This window comes from Thermobia domestica, chromosome 8, assembly GCF_964235325.1.
Source record: "Thermobia domestica chromosome 8, izTheDome1.hap1.1, whole genome shotgun sequence".
NCBI classification, from domain to species: Eukaryota; Metazoa; Arthropoda; class Insecta; order Zygentoma; family Lepismatidae; genus Thermobia; species Thermobia domestica.
Genome location: NC_137461.1, coordinates 103,033,930 through 103,058,368, shown reverse-complemented (window position 1 = coordinate 103,058,368; position 24,439 = coordinate 103,033,930). Strand labels below are relative to the sequence as shown.

At 35.2% G+C, this 24,439-nt stretch overlaps 1 long non-coding RNA gene across 1 annotated transcript in view; it reads right to left on the bottom strand.

Annotated features, from left to right (window-relative positions):
* The window catches only part of LOC145691797 (uncharacterized), an 802,568-nt gene extending 779,882 nt beyond the window's left edge, over positions 1 to 22,686 (bottom strand). The window contains exon 1 of the long non-coding RNA XR_014132548.1: positions 21,938 to 22,686. This is a non-coding gene — a long non-coding RNA (uncharacterized LOC145691797). The remainder of the gene's footprint in view (positions 1 to 21,937) is intronic.
* Positions 22,687 to 24,439: the final 1,753 nt, after the last annotated feature.

The window sequence follows — 24,439 nt, the reverse complement described above, 5'->3', positions numbered from 1 at the left end:
ACTTTTATTATAAGCCTATATTACATTTTAATAGAGCCTATGTGATTTAAATTGTCTGACTTCTCTTTTATCGATTATATATATATTCATCACCATATTGAAGCCTACCCTGAAACTTTTAGGGGAAGTCTCTTTACTCTATGTAATTATTGATTAATATATTTCAAATTCAGGAAGGCGGAAATTGCTACCAGCCCTCCCTGAATGTCACTCCTGGAACAAATATTTCAAGAAATCACGTTTCTACACATTATTCTCCTGAAACTAAAGAACTGATAAAGTATCAGTATTAGATAAATATTTTGTTACTCACAAGGAAAATACAATGAACATCTTTAACTCTTGAAACTATTCATTACGGTGCAAAGCATCGCACATACACACACACACACAAACAGATTTAAACGCAAATGTGGGTGGGAAGATTGTTACGAAGCAATAACATTCTGTGTCATTGTTATGGAAGTGCCTGTTGTAAATATTTAGTACACAAAAGACTGTTCCCTTTGTCTCCCTCCGCTCTCTCGTATTTCGCCTATTCTATCCCTCCGCCCTGCCTCTAACCCGTCGACGACATATTCAGAGCAGCCAGCTTAGCCCAAGTTTGTTGATTAACCGTACCGATAATTCTCAAAAACAATTTCTATCATAAAACTTAATGTAGCACTAAAATGTAGAAAACAAGGGGCATCTCCCCATTCAAAAGGTTCAACAAATGAGACTAGGATATTCTCATATTTTACCGCAAAATGCTTTAAAAAAAGTCTATTTCATTGCTACTGGCATATTTGTAACGACGCAGTAATTTTGTTTTGTGCTTTTAAAAGGGGTAAACTGCGGTTTTAGTTTTGAATTATGGGTTAAGATATTCTTTTTTTATTATTATTTTTCAACGGCGAGTAATTACACTTCTTTTTAATTCTGTCTCTCTTCTTTTTTTTTTAAAAAAAAAGGCGTGGGAAAAACAATAGTGTTCACTGAAAATAAATACAGACTAAAATTTTCAAGCGAAATTTAATTACATTGTGTACACTATAACACCAATGTTATTATTAACAAACTATTTCTGTTAGCTGGTAGGTTTATATGTATAAGTGGTGAATGTGTAGGTGGTAATAACTAGATTTGTTTCACTATACATATGAAAAATAAAACGTTTTTACAATACAGTTCGTCATGGATGACAAGACAGATTTTGAGTATTGTATGACTAGTATAGTTCTATATTTCATTTCTGGTCTTTTAAGACCTGATTTCTCCGTTCTTTAATTCGTGTAGCAAAAAGGATTATCAGTCACCTTCTTTTACCATGGCGGGTCTCTTTCATCGGCTCCCATATGGGCCGAGGCGGAATTATAGGAAAATAAAATGTCTCCTTTCTGAGGGGGAGGGCAACATATACCTCTTTCAACTTAAATACCCGGGGAAGTGGAGAAGGAAGGAAGCGGCCTGGGACATTTTATTCTAGGTACCATCTCCGTATTTTCTTTGTGTGAATGAGGAAACTTACGGAAAACTCTCATTCAGGATGGCTAATCTGAAAATGCTTTTACATCTTTCAGATCGACTATTCCCACCGGGAATCGAATTTGGAGCCACTCGTTTCACTGTCATATCCAGAGGGAGATTGGTCGGGGCGATTGGCCCACACAAAGGCGACTACTTTATACACTATACAAAAATAGTGCATCATTGTGCTCTATTTAATGTAAACCTCCATATTTCAAACCCACATAAATCTTCCTGGAGTCAATCCGCCTCTCCAAACGATCCTTCTGGATCCGTTACTATACGCCAACGGCGAAAGTGTTATCAACCACGTTACTAAGGGACACTTTGTGAAATCTAAAAAAAAAAAAAAAAAAAAAAAAATCTTGTTTTTTTAAAAGGCTATCGTATATGGTGACCCTAGTAACAATCAATTTCTTCACAACTCCCACTTAGCTTCAAGATATGTAGGGCAAAGTGGGGTAATCGTGCGCGGCGGGTAATCGTGCGCACCGTAATTTCTCATATTTGGAATATCATTAGCGCCTCCAGTGAGGTTTGGTTCCTAGGTGCTTCCAGGCTAGGGATGCAAATAACCACTCGCCCGGGTAGAGTGGTTCATCGATGTGAACGAGTATTTAATATCATACAGAAGGTAAGTAAATGCTTAATATTGTGGGATGTGGGCTAGTAGCATTTTTCTTGGGCTAGTAAAATTTTGTTGTTTATTTGCATCCCTGTTCCAGACGAAACACTGCAGACACGACCCAGCGCGTTCAGTATTGATGAGGAGTGAGCTAGACGAGACAGAAGAAAATTCCTATGTTTGTTGTCATTTACGAGCTGTGGAAAATAAGGAAATAAGCCCACATTTTGCAACTTATGACATTAAAATAGGTATAGTGCGAAAGGAAGTTTTCTCCTGTAGAACATACTATAATGAGGTTGCCCTGTCGCTCAATGTCCCATTGTTGAGAATAAAGTTTATTTCGACGGCACGTATGGTATAATGGTGCGCACAATGTGTATGATTCCTCCACCCATTCAAATATTGTGGAACAAGTTCTAAGTTCATTTTTCATCATTTTTCATTACAGATGCCGCGCAGGTATATTAGGAAAACAACAAAAGAATTCCTATTCGCAAGAAACTTTGCAAAATGCCGTCGATGCAATACGGAACAATGACGTTAAAAAATTAGAGAAGTAGGAACATGTTACACCATGTCAGAATCAACAATGAGAAAATACTTGATACTAAAGCGGCCATCAGTACCAAGATTAGGCAGGCATTTAGTCCTTTCCAAAAAAGTAGAGTTAGAACTAAGAGACTTATGTGTTTACTCTGAGTAAAGTATTTTATGGCTTGACAAGTAAGAGCCTAGGCGTGTGCCATTTCGATATGCTGAAGAGATGAATATAAAGAATAATTTTAACAAAGACGTAGAGTTAGCAGGAAAAGACTGCCTATATGGGTTCCTACAGTGACACCTTGATGTTAGAGTAAGGCAGCCTGAGGGAACAAGTTTGAACAGGATTACCGGAAGTTAGTGAAAGCGTTTGTTAAAAAGCTCCCGAAATTTTGACTTTTGCGTAAATTTAGCCAAATTTTAGAGGCAATTTTAGTAATTTTAATATAAAATACCCTTATATTGAGATTGAACCTCTCCCGAAATAAATTCCTACGTACGCTACTGTATCAATATATTTCTTTGTTTACTCGACTACTATTTCAGACTAATGCTAATAAAGTGTGCATTAGAATTGCATTCGTGTTTTTATTAACCTTCGGATCTTCAGATTTGCTGCGCACCATTACCCAGCCTTCTGCGCTTAATTACCTCACAGCGTGCAGCCTTGCGAACACACACATATCTTGTTTTATTGCTGTATAATTTCCCTATGTTTAATTATAGACTTAAACTAATATTACTGTATGACAGTACAGTGGGGAAAGAACCTATTCAGGTAATTACTATTTCGTTGTTCTCATTGTCAACACCACAGGAACGTATTTGGCTTAGGTGCGCACAATTCTCCCACTTTCTCATACTCGCAATTGGAATCGAATCTGGATCTAGATGCCTAATCATTTCAATGTATGGAACCTATATTGTCATAATAGGTTCAAATTAAACTGTGTGATTTATAATTTGAATATATAGTGTAAAAAGAATTTTATTTGAGTAATATTACATTTATCTGAAAACTAAATATATTTTGACAAAAGCAAGAGGCATACAACTAGAATTAAACAATAAAGAAGTCAAATAAAAACATTAAAATCCTAGTTCATTTTGAAGATTAAAAAAATAATGTTTCCCCATATTAAAATAACGAACGAAAAAAAATAGAAAATCTTCCCCATATTAAATCAATGAACGAAAAGCAAAGAAATATTTCTCCCCACATTAAATCAACGAACGAGAAACAAAGAAAAGTTTTTCCCATATTAAATCAACGAACGAAAAGCAAAGAAACATTCTTGCCCATATTAAATCAACGAACAAGAAACAAAGAAAATTCTTCCCCATATTAAATCAACAAACGAGAAACAAAGAAAATTCTTCCCCATATTAAATCAACAAACGAGAAATAAAGAAAAATTCTTCCCCATATTAAATCAACGAAAAACTACAAAAATTATTCCCCAAATTAAATCAAAGGAGGAAAAACAAAGAAAAATTATTCCGTATATTAAATCAAGGTACGGAAAACAGAAAAATTCTTCTCCATATTATTATAAATCAAAGGAGGAAAAGCAAAAAGATTCCCCATATTATCAACGAACGAAAAGCACAGAAAAATCTTTTCGAAATTAAATCAACGAACGAAAAGCGAAGAAACATTTTTCTCCACATTAAATCAATGAACGAAAAACAAAGAAATATTGTTCCCATATTAAATCAATGAACGAAAAACAAAGAAATATTGTTCCCATATTAAATCAATGAACGAAAAACAAAGATTTGACATTGCTAAGACCACAACTACTAAGATTCTGCAGAAACTTATTGAACAATTTGCTTAAAAACATTTTTATTTTAGCGTATTTCAATCTTTTAACATTAAATTAACACACCTTGGAATTTTTCTCCAAATTATCTTTTTGTAAAAAAATTTTAAAGAGTCACTTAATATTATGAAAACTTTTCCTTGTCCCAATTTGCATAGCTCTATCTCTCTGGTTGAAGTTTAATTTTGAAATATTTAAAGCCAGCAACGAAAATACTCTTCTACGTATCAATGATTCATGTTTTGGCATGTTTGCTTCTTTCGCTCTCCTCTTTCCATCTGTGTGGCTCTCCAAATTCAAAGAAAAAAGTACAAAGAAAAAAGTGCGTGGAGAACCTTAATTCAGCTTCATGAATGGTTAATAGTTCTCTTTCCTTGTAAGCAGACAACGGGACAAATATCAAATCAAGTTCTACAGATCAACCTAAATCTTGCATTTGTTTAAAGAGCAGCGTAAAGATAGCGCTGATGATTCCGTTTCTATTATATTATAGAATGCTTTTAATTACTATAGGAAAGTCATTTAAATTTATTATTCCTATCCCACTACTCCGATATGTAGCAATCTTTGTAACAGAAATCGTAAATATTAGATTAACATTAAAAGTAGGAGAAAATACAAAAAAAAGAAATCATAAAATGTTTCGTATGGAGCATTGTATTCAGTGTCGCAGGAACATGAAAACTACACAAAAAAAGAGATAGAGAAACACTGGAGAGTTGGGAAATGTGGGTGTGGAGAAGAATGAGAAATAGCTAGGTTGACGAAAAAATGAATGGAGAAATGTTACGTGAAGTAGGAGAGAAAAGAAGATTATTAATTGTATTTGGAAAGAGGAAAAGCAATTGTTTAGAACATCTGTAGACCATGAAATGTATAGTAACTGGCCTGATGCAAGATGCGATGCGGTGGAAAGAAAAGAGGGAGAAGGCAAAGAGACAACAGTTCATGAAAGGGTGTCAAAACAGAAAAAAAATGGTACGCTAAGACTAAGCTATTGGCACTTGGAAGCTTTTCAATTTGGAGAAAGTGACCTACCAGTAACAGAGAATACCTACGAACATAGGCGTAAAAAGAGGTGAACCAGGGTTGAACAACCCTCCCTAGAATACTGTTGCCCCCCTGAATACTATTGGATCAAAGGCCGAAACTGTGGTCGTTGAAAGTTTCTTTCAATTCCAGGAAGTAATGAATTCATAGGGAAAAAAATCTCCAATACGTCAATTCCTATGACCGTGATGTAGCTATGCCCTGTATGACCAGGCACTTCAAAAATTCGTTCAAGCTAAGATACTAGTTCGAAGATTCTAACTACAGACTTTAAATAAACTTGTTCAGTCATGAATTCTCATAACACAAAAAATGAAATGAAACATTTAAGATTTACGTCCCACGTTTATGCCGGCTAGGCTGAAGGAGACGGTGATGATGACAAATGAATGAAATGATGGATTGAAGAAAATGTGAGGAAACGGGAAAACCCCGAGTAAACCCACGCACAGGGTGTTTGTCACCACAAAGTTCACCTGACGAGAGCTGGGATCGAAGTAAGGAACCCATGCACCAGAGGTGAACCACCGCAGCCCGTAATATCTTTCAAATGTCTGTAATTAAGTCAAATCTCATTTCTGGGCAATAGGTTACAAATAGGGATGCATTCGAGTCGAGTCGAGTCGAGATTTAAGCCTGTCTCGACTCGTCTCGAGAAAATGTTGTCTCGACTCGTGTCTCGACTCGAAAATATGTTTCTGTCTCGACTCGTGTCTCGACTCGACAGTCTCTGTCTCGACTCGACTCGAATTCGAGTCGAGATGTCTCGAAATTCGAGTCGAGAGAAAATATACGACTTAAAATATACGCACACATCAGCCAGACTATCATGACTACCTACCTAATTGTCAGTATGTCGACTTTTGGCATGGATAAAAACGGCGACACGTCTTGGCATACACGCAATGATCCTTGATAGGTCGCTAAAGAGAGCTGGCACCACATGTGCTCACTGAGGTCACCTAATTCCCGTAAATTCCGGGAAGGGGGGCGATGTGTTCTGACGTCACGTTCAATCACATCCCACAAGGGACATCACTCAAATGTCCGGCTCCAATTTCAATGAAACATTTTTTGCTGATAGAAGGCATGTATGCATCATTACTTGTGATGACAAATTTTTGCCATGGTGCATGTTTTCTATTTTTTTAAATAACTTTTAAGAATTGTGATGTGGTTATTAGAGATTACTACAGAAGTCCCTTACTACCCTTTGTAAACGGAGCGTTAATGAAGAAAAGTGAAGAAAAACCATGTGGATACATATAAGTCCTGGGGGGAAGTCGTATGGTAGATATGATCTTGATGGCAGCCATCTTGAAATCCGCCATTTTGAATTAAGGTCAAGTTTTCAAAATGGGAATAGGGTAATATGATACATAATTTCGGGCTAGAATTTAATTAGAAAAATAATGGTGAGATTAGTTTTAAGATACACCCATTTGGGGGAAAGTTACCGGCATATTAATTGTTTTTACTTACTGTGTGCGTAAGACCCTTCTTACTTTCGTCTCAAGACCTGTAAATCGATCGCAACGGCAGAGCCCGGTTTCGCACTAGTGTTTAGAAATCTTTAAACTCACTTGAGGCAATATTTGTGGATTATTGTATTGTATTTTGCCTTTAATTAAATTTGAACCAACTTCATGATCTTGTGTAAAGTATCACTAAAAGAGAATTTCTGTTTTTATGGAGAACGTAAGCATGGCAATTATAAAAGGTGAGTAAGGTGCGTATGTATTTATAAGAAAGTTTATTTTACGAGTCTTTTGTGGTTCCGCCAACCTATTCTTTAGTTTTTTTTTTTTCAAAATACTCATATCTCATAAATAAAAGAGCTATTATAAAATCTCTTACCACTATTCTTTAATACTTATAAAATTTTATTTATTGTAAAAGCACTGGCGAGATATTTCTTATCGCCCACTAAAATTATGGTGGGGCTCCTTCGTGGCTAACGGTTAGCATACTTGCCTTTGGCGTGGGAAACCTGGGCTTGATTCCCGGTGGGAGTTCATGTGGTTCGGATTCCACGTCTCACAGACTAAGGTACCCGTGACCAAATTTTGGGATCTCTCGGTCCACTCGTCTGGTCCCCAGGTCGCACACAGACAGACAGACAAACACATAAACAAACTCTTTATTTTATTTATATTAGATAAGATATACTATGTAAAATAGTCTCGTATCATAATATGTGATTTACCCGTAGCTCGTGATATGCTGCAACATATTAAATCCTCAGAATAGTTGGGCAAGCGAATAATCCAGAAGTTACGTAACCCTATTGCGTTCATGGGAACGAAAACACAATAATTATAACTATGCTAAATTACTATAGACTACCAACTGCTCATTCAGAGAATTTATGAAGTTCACTTTATCGCAATAGTTTTATACAAACTAGATTTAGACTACGGATAATAGTTTTATACAAACTAGATAATCAATTATTATTATCATTATATTTGCAGTACAACCAAATACAACGACATTAACTATTAGTTCTAATTAACTGAATTGAGCTGAAAATTAAATCTTGATCTTTAAAGATTAACTATTAATTTTATGCGTTCTGTACCTTTCTGAAGGAATAAAAGCTGGAATTGGTTTCAAGGCTGTTTCTGAGTGAATACCTTCTTCAAAATAATATTAAAAATTATAGAAAGATTTTCGAGACATTCGAGTCGAGTCGAGATTTTTAAGAGCCGTCTCGATTCGACTCGTGTCTCGACTCGAAAATTCGAGTCGAGAAATACGTTTGTCTCGACTCGTCTCGAATTTTGCAAAGTGTGTCTCGACTCGAATCTCGACTCGAAGTCGAGTCGAGTCGAGTCGAGATTCGAGACATGTCTCGACTCGAGCGCATCCCTAGTTACAAACTTTGTAGCTAATTGTACCATCATTTGCACGGTATTTGTGCCAAAACTTGGTTGTACGACATTATATTCCAGCCCCTTTTTCGAGGGGTGGTTAAAAATTAAACAGTAGTTTTCAAATTAATGACAGATGAGGAAGGTAGGAGATAAAAGAGAAAGGATTAGGAAAATATTTTACAACACAATACTTGAGTGTAAAAGCGTAGTTGTAGAAGGTAAAAGAGGAAGGATTAGAACAAGATTGTAGAACACATTACTAGGGCATAAATTGTAATTGCTTTATGTTGTATTTTTTGTGTGGAAAATTTGTCCATTATCAGCGTAAGGAAGTGACCAGGTTAGCCAGCTATTTTACATGACCACGACTGACAAGCAGCATTTCGTGGGTTTCTCTGGACTTTAATAGGTATTTATAACAAAGGAGTTCATTTTCACTTGTTTTCCATTTACTTGAGCTTCTTCATGGCTAAGCGGTTAGCGCACGCCCTTTTGGCGTGAGAGACCAAGGTTCGATCCTTGGAGGGTGCCCATATGGTTCGGATTCCACGTTAATCGGTAGGTCCTGTCCCATGTAGCCTCGCTGCTGAAAGGGACGTTAAACTCAAAATCAACTCAACTTTCCAGTACTTTCTGGAAAACGTTTACCATTAAATGACGTATGAGTTTTAGGTAGAATTATTTGTTATTTTTTGTTTGTTTGTATGCTTGTTAGTTGGTTGGACTGGTGTTTAACGTCCCTTTCAGTAAGAGGTGGACTTACCCTTTAAGGAAGCACCGAAATGTGTTCAAATTTAAAAGCTCTCCAGTCGGAAATTGAACCGGGAGCTCCGTGCACCATAGGTTTGCCTACTAGACACTAGATCAGCGGGGAAGCCTTGTTTTATTATAACCAAAGACTAAACTAACATAACTATGACGTATTATTTTTAGTCCTTTTTTCGGTTCTTGTTTCCGTAAGTCAAACATTATGTTCTCCCTATTTTCTTGTCAACAGAAAGAACCCTAATTTCAGACGATAAATAAATTATGAACAAATCAGAACATTTGACATATTACAAGGAAACATTGTTTCAAATAGACAGTAGTTTAACTACACGTTATTATTTGTTTGTTTGTTTTAGTGGCAGCAAAGATCAAAGAGTAGCCATGCTTATAAGTTTGAATAGGCCGAAACGAAAGAAAAAGCAGAGAAGTGAGACATGTTTGGAGACATCATTTTCTTTCTTTCTTTTTTTTTTTAAAAAAAAAAATACTTCTTTGGAGTTGAAAGTTTCTTTTCATCACAAAGCGTACATGAGGCTTGACCTAAGCAATCCTTTGATGCTGTTTGAAATCAAACGTGTTCTCTTGACTCAAAGACGAAAACCATTCATATGCTTTTCGTTCCTATGATATGACATTTCCAGGTTTATGCCCTTTAGTCTAAACGAGATGGATGCCAATTGAAAGGAAGATACAAGACTGCTGCAGTAAGAACATGGGAGTAAATTAAAGGACTTCGAATAAACTCACAAGTACTATGCTCTTCTTCACCATAAACTCACTTGTCCAAGGATCAAACTAGAAACCACACAGATCTGAATCATTCCATCTTACCTGAATTGACGTTTTACACTTTCGTAGAATTTCTACGCTCTAGCCTGCAAATATGGACGACTGAACATGCTTTTGATATTGTTATGAATGTAGTGTAGGTCAGTAATTTCCAATCTTTCTATATTTGCAAACAGGACAAAAGCGAAGACATGTTGGGTACCGACAAATTGCAAAGCACCACAATTGAAGTGACACTAAGCGAAAATAATTTCGCGGGACAGTGGTTGAAAACCACTAATCTAGAATATGATGTGTGTTAGGTCAGGATATCACATTAGGATCTCCCAATACTAACAGATCCAATCTTATAACGTAATCCAAGTAAATACCCGACTTTTGATATAAGGCCATAAATATTACACTGCTGCTCATTAAAACTGTAACACCAGGACTAAATATCCAATGCTTCCAAAATGGGTGAGTCGGGAGGACAGCGATACGATTGGTAATAGCGTTGTTACGCTTCAGTGTATCTCAAGTGTGTCGGCCACAATCTTTGGTAATAATAATCGAGGAAATAACCGAAAGCAGCAGTAAAAGTATAGTAACTTGGCGTGATTATGCCCCAGTAATTAAAATGAGTCATTGGTTCATGTAGCCGTCATACCAACAGCAGCTTCGGGTATTTAGAATTGATCGCGAGAGAATTGAGGCATATTAAGATTTCGGGTTGTACTTCCCTAAATTGGTGTCCGATTAAGGAGCGCACTAACATCAAAGATCCCAGTATCTCTATGATATCATCCAAAGAGGGGACAGACATCTTATATGCATGGCTATCGTATCATATAGGTCCACCAGAAATATTCGTTAATAATGTGAAAATATTGAACAGGGACTAATGTCTAAATGCACGATTCAACGTCGTCGAGTTTCTGGGTATTCCTTGGCTCTCTTTTCCTGCACAGCATAAGCATCTGTGACCGGAAAAGTGTTAAAAACTCAATACATGGCTAGGAGAATGGTATAACAAATATCTTCTTTGTTGAACTCTGCTTTTGTCACATCAGTGCCTGACGGTACGGCAGTCATATACAGACTGGATAAGAGATGTAAAACTCTGCATCGGCATGCCGACCCTGCATTAAGTGATATAGTAAACATCGCCATTGAATTTGTTTCCGGCCATATGTAATATGCATTATCGATACACAAGTCAACAACCGTTATATCGCGTATGTGTTGGGACATATTGTTTCCGAAGTTCTTGCTTGGAGTCATTTTCCAACAGAATAACGACTAATCGCACGTGTCACGTAACGTCTGATTATTCTACGATGGATCCTATGCTTCATGCTTCTTTCGTTCACGCTTTCATGTAATCGCTATTTATACTGCATAGATTGTGATAACTGAAGATGTTTAACGTCTTTTGCTTTCCATATCTTGCCCGTTGGGGCAGTAATTCTTTCGCTTGTTGGCTTCACGTGATAATATATATTGTAACTTCCGCCAAACTCCTAATATGCCATTACATGCCATGCAGAGTGGTAATAATAATTCTTTAAGGTTTATAGCATATGGAGGGTTACAGGCTGTCTCCTCTCGAAAAGATGTCAGGAAAGAGATGTCTGCTCTCTAAAAGTGTAATATGTTTTTATTGTAAGAGTTCTGTCTCGTCTCATTCGTGGGCAACAGTAATAATAAGGAACCTATCTAGCCAATCATGCACCATAGATCTTCTCTTTCCTACTATAGAAATTTTATTTTTTAAAAAAGTAAGGTAGTAGTTCTTTTTCTTTCTTATTCAACTACTGAACAACTTTGGTGTCACTATTCGCTCTCAATTATACAGAACCCAATTTATGGGACTTCAGAAGCAAGGGACAAAATCTGAAGCAACCGATTCACCCTGAAGGTCCTTATAAACTTGTAAGGCCTTATGCAGAGTCGTTCTGACGCGTGATTAGTGCTATACTAAAGAGTTCGACTAACATATGTTTCCTGCAGTAGTCAGGCCTTTAGTATGACGCTAATTATACGTCAAAACGACTCTGTATAAAGCCCATAATGTTGAACGTACTGTATTATAATGTATATTTACAGCGTACGAGGCATTTTACACTGTCAAATTGGTTGGGATTGGATATTTGATTAGAAGTACAGTATTGTAGTCTTCCTCTTCCTTTCGTAATGCTGCAAACGTAGTGTCGGAAATTACGAATAATCAAACAATATGGGACCGCTATTGCTCCCTTTTAGTCATTCAAAATGTAAAACATGAATCAATGAAAACGCGTGACTTTTTACTTTATATATCTAGTATTTCTAATTCTCTTTAATCGGTTTCGAGTTTTTGTTTGAGAACATCGTTGATTTATGTGGAAAGACTACTATTACATATGCACAGTACAATCTATAAAATATGGTTGTCTGCCGTTTCCACAGACTAGAAATTGTGAATTTTTAGCTCAATTCAGTAAAACTAAGAACTGCAAGCGAAGCATAATTGAGCGAGTGGGGATAAGATAAACACGTATCTCCGTTGCTTTGGCAGTTATCGCTGAACAGTGGCTTCGTTGGCCTCACTTCGAGAGCATTAGCAGAGCTCAGTAATATAAACAGCAGAGTTGGCACGGGAATACGGCTGTGAGGATCACAAAAGCATGCTCCATTAAGTTTGAATGCAAATCGAAGCAAGAACCGTGTCAATCACAAAAGAGTTCGGAAATGAGTTTTGGTAATTATGTTTACTGTGGAATATTGGCTTTTTTAAATTTTATTTTAGCGACAGAACTGAGTCGAGTTTCATTACATCTTTCACTACAGATATTAAACCAACGAAAAATATTTTGCCTTGATTGTTTTAGTATTAAAACGTATACACGAAATGTGGGATATATGCTTCCAGCCTAGTCGAATTACTCGTAGAATTTGCTTACATGATGCTCATGGGCATAATTAATAATGATTGTTTTTTCACAGGATTATTGTAATTATCTTCCTCATGAACATACTAAAAGTCCCACCGATCCAACTTGTGCTAAGGCCGCCATTAAAAAAAAAAAAAAAAAAAAAGATGAAGAGCTTATTCAGTTTTGGGGTTAATTCCGAGGAAACCCATGCACACGATGTTTGTCCACCACGAAGCTCACTTGACGCAAGCTGGGATCGAACCAAGGACCCCATGCACAGGAGATGAACGCTCTACTAGTGAGCCAACTAAACTTAGCACTACCTTCAATATTTACTATTATATAAATCTTGTTCTTGCGTGAAGTTTTCAAAATAACATTACTGATTTTGTAAGAATATTTTTTAATGCTTTTCAAATACGGTGATTTTGTTCTAGATTGGAATTAAGCGTTCCGTTCAGCACCGAAGCTATATGAGACATGGACTTACCTACACTCTAGCATGGAATCCTAATCACCGCAATGAGATTGAATTTCAAAGCTTTCCCACCGGGAATCGAACCAGAGACTTCGTGAACAAAAGGCGTGCGGACTAGAGTACCAGGAAATGTTTTCATACTACTAAGCACGTCATCTTAATTTTGTCTAAGGAGCCGCAATACTTGTTGGTACAGTTTTCCTGATACATCAGAAAAGAAAAAAAAAAACGTCAAACTAACGTGCTAGAAAAACGGAACGGTAAAACGTGTTATTTTTTAAAAGGTAATTAAACGAATTGTGACCAACTACATTTGTTCATGACAGCAGTGCAGACTGTATGTTATAAACCAAAGTAGTGGGAAATAAAGTTACTTTCTATTGTTAAAAAAAAATCTACTTTGATTGAAAAACCAAATTGGTCGCTGGGCGAAAAAATAGCATAGTCAGTTGGCCCTACTGCCTTACCTCGAGAAAAGTTCCCGCCAACTGTGTGTTTATCATAGTTTCCACTTCATGTTTCTATGGTCAGTCACTGATATGTTTCATGTTTAATGATCCCAATGCACAGACCAAAGTTAGATGAACCAAATTTAATTTTCACTGCTCACTTTACCCTTTTAACCCTAAAGGGAATATCTATAAATACAATGCAAATGAATTTTAAAAAAGCCCGAATGGAAACCGCCAAAGAAACTGAATAACCATGCATATAATTCAGTTTCCAAGGGTCTATATACAGGGTGAGCAAAAAGTTTGAAGACATTGAGTATTTCAGAAAGAGCTGGAGAGAATTCAACTGTATCTTATCCCACATCAGTGCTCGTGGCGTTGGTCCCACTCGTTCTGATTTTGCCGAAAGACAAGATCATCCTACATCGATCTCATTACAAATAGAGTGGGTCATTTATTAGGTTTGAGGAGGCAGTTATCAGACGCAACGATGAATTTAAAGTGCCCGAAGAATTACTTTGAAGACCTTGCGGATATTGAATATGGCTCAATAGTTACCACTGGAGATGATCCCCCCAAAATTATTGTCGTATATAGATCCATTGGACGAATAACGCAACAGATCTGAAGATTTACATTCGTACATATTTGATCAGAATTACGCAACAGAATCTCAGACTTACACAATATATCGAGGCGTACGAACGAAAGAACACGCTGAAATATATAATAAAAAGAAATTATTTGGTAGTACGTATATTATAAAGGATAAAACCATTGACACACAAATTACAGGTAAGTAGAAATATATCAATTTGAGGTAAGTATAAAATAATGTTAGTGCAAGTAGGTAGAATAAATAGGTGAGATCGTACAGGTACGTATAGTAAGTACGTATTCATATATATAATATAACATAATGAAAGTCAAATTAGTGTACAATATATACTGACCCCATCTTCAATTTGTAAGATATCTTAATACGAAAGTGTTATCTTTGTATTTTATAGGAAAGTGGTATTATTTGTATTTAGGCAGTTCATTCATATTTAGCTTTGCATGACATAAAATGTAGGTAAAGCACAAGCTTAATGCGATATAATTCTAAACCGTGAGACATATTAATTTCCATAGCAAATCATAGGTAAGTAGGTATGCAAACGATCTCATCATCACAAAGTGATCAAGTAAGTTTCATAATAATATCTACATATATATTGTAATTAGCGTTCAATGTATCATCATTTATTTCGTTGGATTACAGTTATCGTTATTATTAATATTAGTATATCTTATTTAGAATTCTTTTCATCTATGTATGTTATATATATATATATATATATATATATATATATATATATATATATATATATATATATATATATATATATATATATATATATATTTCATTTCATATGTTCCCGTTCATATTAATTTATTATTCTCTCTTTCGCATTGCATGCATTTAACTAACATAGAGCTACAGATAAAACTATTAATTCGCATTTCGTTGGCATTACGAATTGCCTCGGAAAGTCGTTGGATACACTTTTACATATTTCCGTAGCATTGTATTATTTTCCGCGAGGAGGATTTAAACAGTTGTAATCAACTTCTCTTGTACACTTCTGGTCACAAAAAGTGGGACTGCCTTCCAGAAACTATGTTCAAAAAGTTGAACTCAGATCCTTATGTCCCGACAAGAACAATCTATTTTACCTCTATTCTGTTACAGAGCAACGTCCGTACTCTCTAATAGAACTATACCATCATGATATTCATCATCATCATAGGTATTCTCAGCTGAGAAGCTTCCATGCTCAACGGTCTTCCAGTAACCTCTTTTTCTGTTTTAATATCGTTCATTAATTGTAATCTCCTTTGTCCTCTTCCTCTCTTTCTTGCCACCATATCCTCTAGCACATACTTCGTGATACAATTCCTTCTTAGTCAATGTCCCAACTAGTCTCTCTTCCTATTTTTAATAATACTCGTATTTAAAATTGTTCTTTTCTCTCCTACCATTTCTAAGAACCTCTCGTTCGTTTCCCGCTCGACCAGCAAATTCTCTCCATTCTTTCCCATACCCACATTTCAAAAGCTTCCAGTCGTTTTTCATCATTTTTGCGTAATGTCCATGTTCCTGATCCACACAATACAATACTCCACACGAAGCATTTTATGAGTCTTTGCCTGCAAGTAAATATTCGGGTGGCATGTAGAAAACAATCCTAAAATATGACAAAAAAAGAAGAAGACGAAAGTAAAAAGTGGCATACTACACGATACAAGATTAACACATGAGGAAAGTTCACCATGAATAGAATAGTAAGAGAAAAAAGGTAAAGAACTTAGTCATGCGCTCTTGATCTACTGGATAACATAATGAGTTTTCGTTCTATTTTTTCTTTTATTTTTAACATGAGTTCGAATCCTGGCTAGCAAGCATTTTTTGTAAATAAAGAATCTGCATTTTACTGACAAAGAGCATTCATGTTTGAATAGAAGAAATTTATAAATATATGTTAGTTATGTAATACAGTAGGCACAAATTAGAACATAAAAAAATAACAAAATCATAACTCTTCTTTTGTCTTTAACGTTTTCTCCCGCGTAAATGACCCATATTCGATTCCTGGCGGGAACTCATGTGGTTCGAATTCCACGTTAAACAATATGTCCAGGTCTTATTAAATCTAATTGTTGAAAGGGACGCTAAACCCCAATACAGGACAGTCTAATGTTACTCTTAAACCGAAAGCAATGTGGAAAGATGTTCATCCTATAAACTAATTCTATAGTAATTAATGCAAGCAGGGGCGTCATTTCTGGAAGGCAGGCGGGTAATTTAACTGATAAGCATTTAAACAGTACAGTAAACGGTAAAAACAAGGAAAAAAAAGAGACAAAAGAAATTGTAGATCACCACATTGACCCGCTGTAGCCACAAGAAATCAAAACATTCACATTTTAAGAAAATAGTATTTTGAATGAGAAGCACTTTTTGACCATTTTCTTTTCTGACAGATTTTCTTTTCTTTCTTTTTTTTTTTTTTACAAAAATGAAATAAAATAAAAACAAGTATATGTTTAAAACAAGTCTTAAAAAATACACGTGTTTAAAACAAAATGTATAAAACGTATATGAAATTTGTTTAAAACAAAATCAATTGTTTAAAACAAGTTTTAATCATTTGTTTTAAACATTTCGTTTTAAACAAAACAACCCTGGTAGGTCCTATCTCATATAGCCTCGCTGCTGAAAGGAACATTAAACTCAAAATCAACTCAACTGATCTAGAACTAATGCTGAGTCCCGCGGTTCAATTCCCAGTGGGAGAGTATTGAACTTTGAACACGCTTTGTTGGTTCGGGTTTCATCTGAAAATGTAGGTCCACATGTCACACAGCCTTGGTGCTCAACAAATAGGTAAGCTAAATTTCAACAAACAACAACTGAAATGATAAGTAGTTGTATAAATATTACTGAATTTTAGAATTAAAGAAAATTTTCCTGCTATTTATATATGGATTTCTACTCCTCATATATCCTCGAACTGATTATGGTTCGTGGTGATAATTTTTTCTATCGCTATTAAAGGAAAAAAACCCAAGCACGCTTAAATATTACGAAGGTCATAACCACTTCATATAAACCACATTGACCCACATTCACAAAGTCACAGACCTGCAACAAACGCTGGAAGTTCTAGGTCACAGGACAACCTTTACCGATATCTACACACATACGATATTAGCATACCTCACCCGTCAATGGCGCTGTTGGTTAGGTCGGTGCATCAAATAATCGAAGTTAGAACGAAAGAGCTATAAACTCAATTTAATTCCAAAGTACGACTTAATATGAAGATTTTTGTTTCTTTTTTTCTGGCGATTATATTCTACAAAAACGTTCAATAAATGATTTCAGAGTTGTGTTTCCTCATTCTTCTCGGAATAAGAATGAAATATTTCTGTTTCACAGTACATTCCACGCTTATGTCGTGTAGACTAAAGAGAATGAATGAAAAGAAAGAGATGATGACAATGAGTGAAATGGTGAAAGTGGGACGAAATGGGAGATTACCGAGAAGACTTACACACACGGTGTTTGCCTGTCACAAAATCCACTTGGCACCAGCTGAAATGGAACCAGGGGCCCCATGCACCGGAGGTGAATGCTCTACCATTTAACCACCGCAGCACCACTCTTCGAATAACATGCTATAGTACTTAATTAGAACTCCATATAAGCAACTTGATTTGTTCTATATAACTGTTAATTATAACTAAATAAAAACATTGCTATTATTATTCCTAAAACATAGAGATGCTCTTGGAAAAAATCATGTCCAGGCGCGCACCCAGAAATTTTTGTTGGGAGGGGTCCATTTTTTTTGGGAGGGGGCAATACTGCAAGGCACTACGTCTATGTAGTATTGAACGGGTATTATTTTGCAGCCGAAAAGACGATAAATAATCGTAAAATACTTCCACCTATAATATTTTCAGAAAACAATTATAGAACAAGATTGTTTTCATGAAAGAAAGAGCACAGAGATACGAGAATTAAGATGATAGCATTTGCCTATAAGAATTAATAATAATAATAATAATAATAATAATAATAATAATAATAATAATAATAATAATAATAATAATAATAATAATAATAATAATAATAATAATAATGAGAAAAAGAAGAAAAGAAGTATTTTGGTTTAGTGGTACACGGTTTACCTCTGATGTAAGGGACCACTGGTTCGATCCCAGACTGTGAACTTGTAGCGGGCAACAGAGTGTACGTGTACTTTCTCGAGGTTCTCCCGTTTTCTACCGCACTCTCGTTCCACCAATTATTGCACGATCATTCAGTTCCATTATCTTCCTTCTGCTTTAGCCTATAGGTTATAATCGTGGAAGATAAAAGACTTAATTCCATTTGAATAACAAAACAAGAATTGAACATTTTAAATTGTCTGAGTATTTACTTCTATTTATTTCTCCCCTCTAACGAAAAGTAATGAAGAACCGAATTTTCCAAGTAATTTACGTTATATAAAACAATCTACAAATGCATCGCTATTCTGATTACGAGTAAAAGTTTTAAGTTACAATCAGTCTGTCTGAGCTAGCGAAGTCTATAGTGTATATGAAAAGTGTTATATAACTTTAACAATCTTTCCTGACGAAAAAGAATATCTTTTAGGGTAGATTTTAATGTCCTTTTTCATAATACTTAAATGTTATGTCCACATTAGCATTCCGTGAGCTAATTGCAATATATTCTCTCCAGGTGCTGACTTTTTTTTTAACTATCCGGTCAGTTTCATAGTAAATGAATTTATATATGATAATGGAATGTTTACACCTATTAAAGGTTACATTTGGAATTAATGAGTTACCAAAACCTCTTAAGGGTTTTCGGTGATTGCCTAGCAACTGTGTGAAGTAGGTAATTCTGTATGATTAGTACATGAATTTTCGACCTGGTAGACTGGTTCTGTTCCTCGTAGTTACCCATGTGGTTCGGATTTCATGTTTTGCTGTACATTCACGTCTCATATTACCTTGCCCTCAAATTAACGGTAAACTATTACCAAGCAACCAAATTTAAGTTGACAATGGTAGGAAAAAATTAAACCAATATTATAAACAATAGTAGTTTTCCACATTTTGGTATATCTTATAAAAATTTTATTTGATTTTGAGTTTAACGTCCCATTGAGCAGCGAGGCTATATGAGACCGTGGATCTACAGCTTAACATGGAATCTAAATTACATGAGCTCCCGCCGAGAATAAAACCCGGGTCTTCCAGGCTAAAGCAGGTCGTATGCTAACTGCTTAACCGCGAGGAAGCTCATGTCTTACAAAAATGATTTAATTAATAACAATTTCAAAGTTAGTCAATGGATTCATCTAAATAATCTAGCCAAAATGTTCTTGATTAATAAGAAGGTCAGGGTGAGGTACTAATCAATCTTGGTAATCTTCTCTAAATGTTGCTTTACCAGAAATTTGATTCATCCTAATTCTTAATATCTTTGTTCACTAGCACATTTAGTATTTAAAAAGGCTGGAACTAAAAATTATAATTGAGAACACAACTGTCATATTCAACAATCCATTATAAAGGTGCAATTGATAACGCTGGTTACGTTGTTTCACTCGAGTAACCCGCTGTTTAGAATTGAATGTAATACTGGTATGGATTTGGTTTGAAGAGATTTGGAAATGGAACGTTTCCAAATAGAAAATGTATGAAAGTCGAATTGACGTTGTTGTGAATTAGTAGTGGTTAAATTCCAGAAGAGGAATTTGCAAGCCAAATCGAATTACGTTGTATGCATGTTGCTACTGATATATACATATATTGAAATTAATATGGTTCATTTATAAAGAAGAAACATATAATAAATTGGTAATATCATATATAGTAATGCCTGATGAGTTATTGTGTTTGTGTATTGTTTATATGTAAGCTAAGTATAAGAGCAAGAGATAGACCTAATTCTGTATCGTAGTTAACATTATTTTTGGGTAGACAAATCTTACTAACAATTCTCGGTCACAAGTGTTAAAGCAGACTTGCAGTATTTAATAATATCTATCAACTGTTTAACACTTGCCAATTGGTTTTATCGGTATTTTTTTCCAAAGCAATCTCAAAATTCTCTATTTGATAATCACATAAGGTATTCAAATATTTAGTGTGTACAAATCAAAAACTGAACTAGAAGTAAAAACCATAAGCATTAACAAAAACCGATCTAACTTAAAACCAGCATCTAATCTAAAACTACTCATGAAATGTCTTTTCTGCACCTTATGAATTTAGTTTAGCAAGATTTCATTAATGGCTAGAAACAACTTACTCAGACATAGGTAAGATCTTATACAAAGCTTGAGTAAATTTAATTTAGTTATTTTTTATGTAGCAACGCCTTCTATTAAAACTGTGTCGTGTTTTGGTAACATAAAGATTCGGAGTGTGTCTATATTAGAGAAATAATGATTGATTTACACAAATGAATATCTCAGTAATGAAGTCATATTTGTTCAGTTCTTCTGTTCCTCGTTTTGCTAATTCTATCAAAATACTCCCTTCACTCCATGTTCTTAATTTAAAATCGCCTGTGTATCTCTTTGAAAGAGAGGAGAAGAAAACAGGCCGCCTTATTACTGATCTACTGAATTAGTGACTCCACCTAGTAACGTTAGGATAAGTTCAATCTGCCTTTGAGTTAAAGACAATCTGGGTACTTAGAGGAGGTTTTACTTGAGTTAATTCGTTCAGTTAATTAGTATTTTCATTTGTGGTTGAAAAATTGTGTTTGATTCCTATTGGAGTCCTATGTGACTAAGGTAAGGATCCCATTTGCGCTGTAGATCTACGCCTCATATAGATGCGATGTAGGATGTTTAAAGCATGGCCACCCGCAGCGGGGCCAAGGGAGGCAGTTACCGCCCTGGATTTTCGAAGAGTGTTCAGTTCTTGCAAATAATGTCATCATACTTAGTTACTTATGTAAAATACTATAGTACCATAACTTATTTACTGAAATTAATAAGCATATGAGCGTAAATAATATTGATACTTTATAATGTATGATGTATTATAAGCTCGCTTCCATCAAAACGTGTTTGTATTTGCGGATGTGCTTCTGTCAGTATTTTGCTCCCACTTCAGGAAACTGCCTTTAGCTCCCTCTTGGAAAAGATTCTTGGGGGTCTTTGGTTTTCTAATCCACTAACTTAAAACAACTAGTTATTTCTCAATAAGTAGAAATTGTTGGTTTCCGTTAAATTTAATGGGTGTCGCCCTTGATACAGCGTTTAAAAGCATAGCTCTTGGAAAGGAGAGAAAGGTTGTGTTTATTGTGCTGGTAAGTATTAAAGAATAAGATTCCAATCAAAGTATTTCTGAGCAAATAAACGATTGAAGAAGAATCACAAGTCCCGTAAAACTTAAAGAAGCCGCAGTACTTTAAAGCGTAATTCCCGAAGTTCTTAAATTCGCTTTCGCAAAATGTTCCTTATTTATTAATCATTCCACATTGCTTTGACAACATCCATACTTAATCTATAACAACACAGAAGAAAATCAAACTTTATAGCTTACCTTAGGGAATGCGATGAAAATATTCAACCACCTTTACAACGTCTCATGTAAATCAAATTTATTCTGATGACACCCCCAAAAATCCCTTTTCTAGTCCACGAATGAAGAGATTTAAATACTATTAAAGCATGAGAATTTCTTTCTTTTTGTTTACAAATATATTATTAATAATATTATTAGAAGCACAAAACACTATTCAACACACGCTCACAGCACGAAAACACGTATATTACATTTAGTTTCTAAGAAGTTGAAGGAAAATACAACATACGTAAAAACACTGACTATATTTTACGATTTGTGTTAAAACTTTTTTCTTTAATTATATAGATTTTATTAAGTAAAAAAGATTATTTTTAATCCACAACACCTTACACAAACTTGTATTAATTTATGCGATTGTTTCTTACTTTCTCGCAAGAAAATAAGAGTGCAAGAAGCAAAAGACAATTAGAATATATGTTATCCACCGATGAATAACAGAAGTTGTTGAAACATGAAAAGTTGCGCGCACCGTTCTCCGTGTACCGCTTCCGACTGCCGTGACAGCGGACGTAATACTGTTGAATTGGGCTCGCACCCACCTATCTCAGCTTTGGTGGCTCGTTCAGATAGAGAAGAAACCTGCGCACTAAAGCGCGCCAGTTTCTGTCTCTCTCTCTCTTTTTCTACATATATACGTAGTATACAGAATGTATATACTTACACGATGGGTTTTCCGTTTTTGTCTACCGTCGCGACGCAAGCGAGCGCACTCTCCACTCAAACGCCGTCGGTTTCTCTGACGAGACTGGACAACGGTCCACCCGCCCCGTCAGCCCATTTTCCTATTTCTCTCTCTGCCCGCCTTATTTTTTCTCTCTTTACTCCGCTGTCTTGGCTGTCAGTCACCCTAATTTTATCTTTCTTTCTTTTTTTTTATATATGAAAACAATTCTAACACTTGTTCCCCTACTATAAAATTACCCGTACCCTTAACGTCACAGTTTGAAACAGATAAAACTCTTGGCTGTATTTCGATCAAATGAATAATGTTCTGGTCTTTCACGGAAGAGTCTTGTGTTCGATTCCCGGTTATTACAGAAAAGAAGGGATTTATTTATTGAGGTTGAGAATTGTAATAGTTGAGGTTATCGAACAATAGCATATCTGCTCTACTTTGGGCTGTATTCTTAGTAATACCATCTAAACAATATCCAAAGGTTTGCCAGATTGTTAAGATTATAGATCCCTTTTCCCAATATTTTATTCAGACATGCTACGAGCAGAAAAGTTCTCCTCCTAAGTTGTAGAATTTCCCCCTCCCCTAAATCTTGAAGATATAGGTATAGCGTGTATACTCTATTTTCTCTCTCAAATTAAAATTTCATATATAGTTACAGTCCAAGTATTTCTATTTATCGAATCTGTTAGAAACTTATTCCATTGTTCGTAATAATTCTATTTTTTCAATCCATGGTATCATTTCTATATTTCTATTTTTTTCTTGTGATCCTAATAAAATGCTTGTTAAAATTCCCTCAAAAATGCAATATTTTCTGAAATGATGAATGATAAGACATTCTATAAGCACAACGGGGAGAGAGAAAGTAATGTATGTTGAAACGGTGTATTTCTGACTTAAGGTGTGTAATGTTTGGAATATTTCTATTTTTTCATTTCAGTTCTTGAAGTATATGAAATTCAATCAAGTTAAACATTGTCGTTATGTGTGTGTTTCTTAACGAGGAAAGTAATCACCCGTGACTTATACCACTAGGCAATTGGCGTATGCAAAGGGTATATTATCCGAATTTAATTCTAATTTAACTATATATTATGAAAAAATGTACACTTTCGTAGTAAGATATTGTGTATACACAAAATTCCTGAAACGATATCAACTATTGAGCTTGAAGGTCCGTTCCTTGAAGAAATCCTATGTTCGCCATTGCAACACAATGGTAGCGCTCTTTATTCATCATGTACTATTTTTGGATCAAAATATTCCATATATTTCAATCAAAAATGTTCTTGTAATCCTTATATCTGGAGAACTATATATAGTGTAGCCAAACTCCAACTATCACATAACTCAGTATGATGGGCTTATTCCGTAGGAAAGACGAAAACTCGATTTAGGGGTCATTCAAAAAAATTTGACCCCTGATCAAAAGATCCAATATATTTTTTTTTTCAATCAATAGTTTCAAGGATAGTTTCCAGTAAGCAGTCGTTAGAGTTCATGTAAAATTAATTACTGGCCAAGATCGCAATCTTTTGATGCATTTTATCCCTTAAAATTCTCGTTTTATAAAGAGAGATCACTTTTTAAAAGTTCAGATTGTAACGCTTATATTGAAATATTTCACAAACGAATAAAAGTACATGAAAACATCCAAAAGACAACACATTTTGAAAACATGAACAAAATAAATCTCACAGAAGAAAAATGAAAATGAAATGAGATCTTTTAATTTAACGTCATAATTTATGGCCTGTAAGCTAAGATAGAAGTATGAT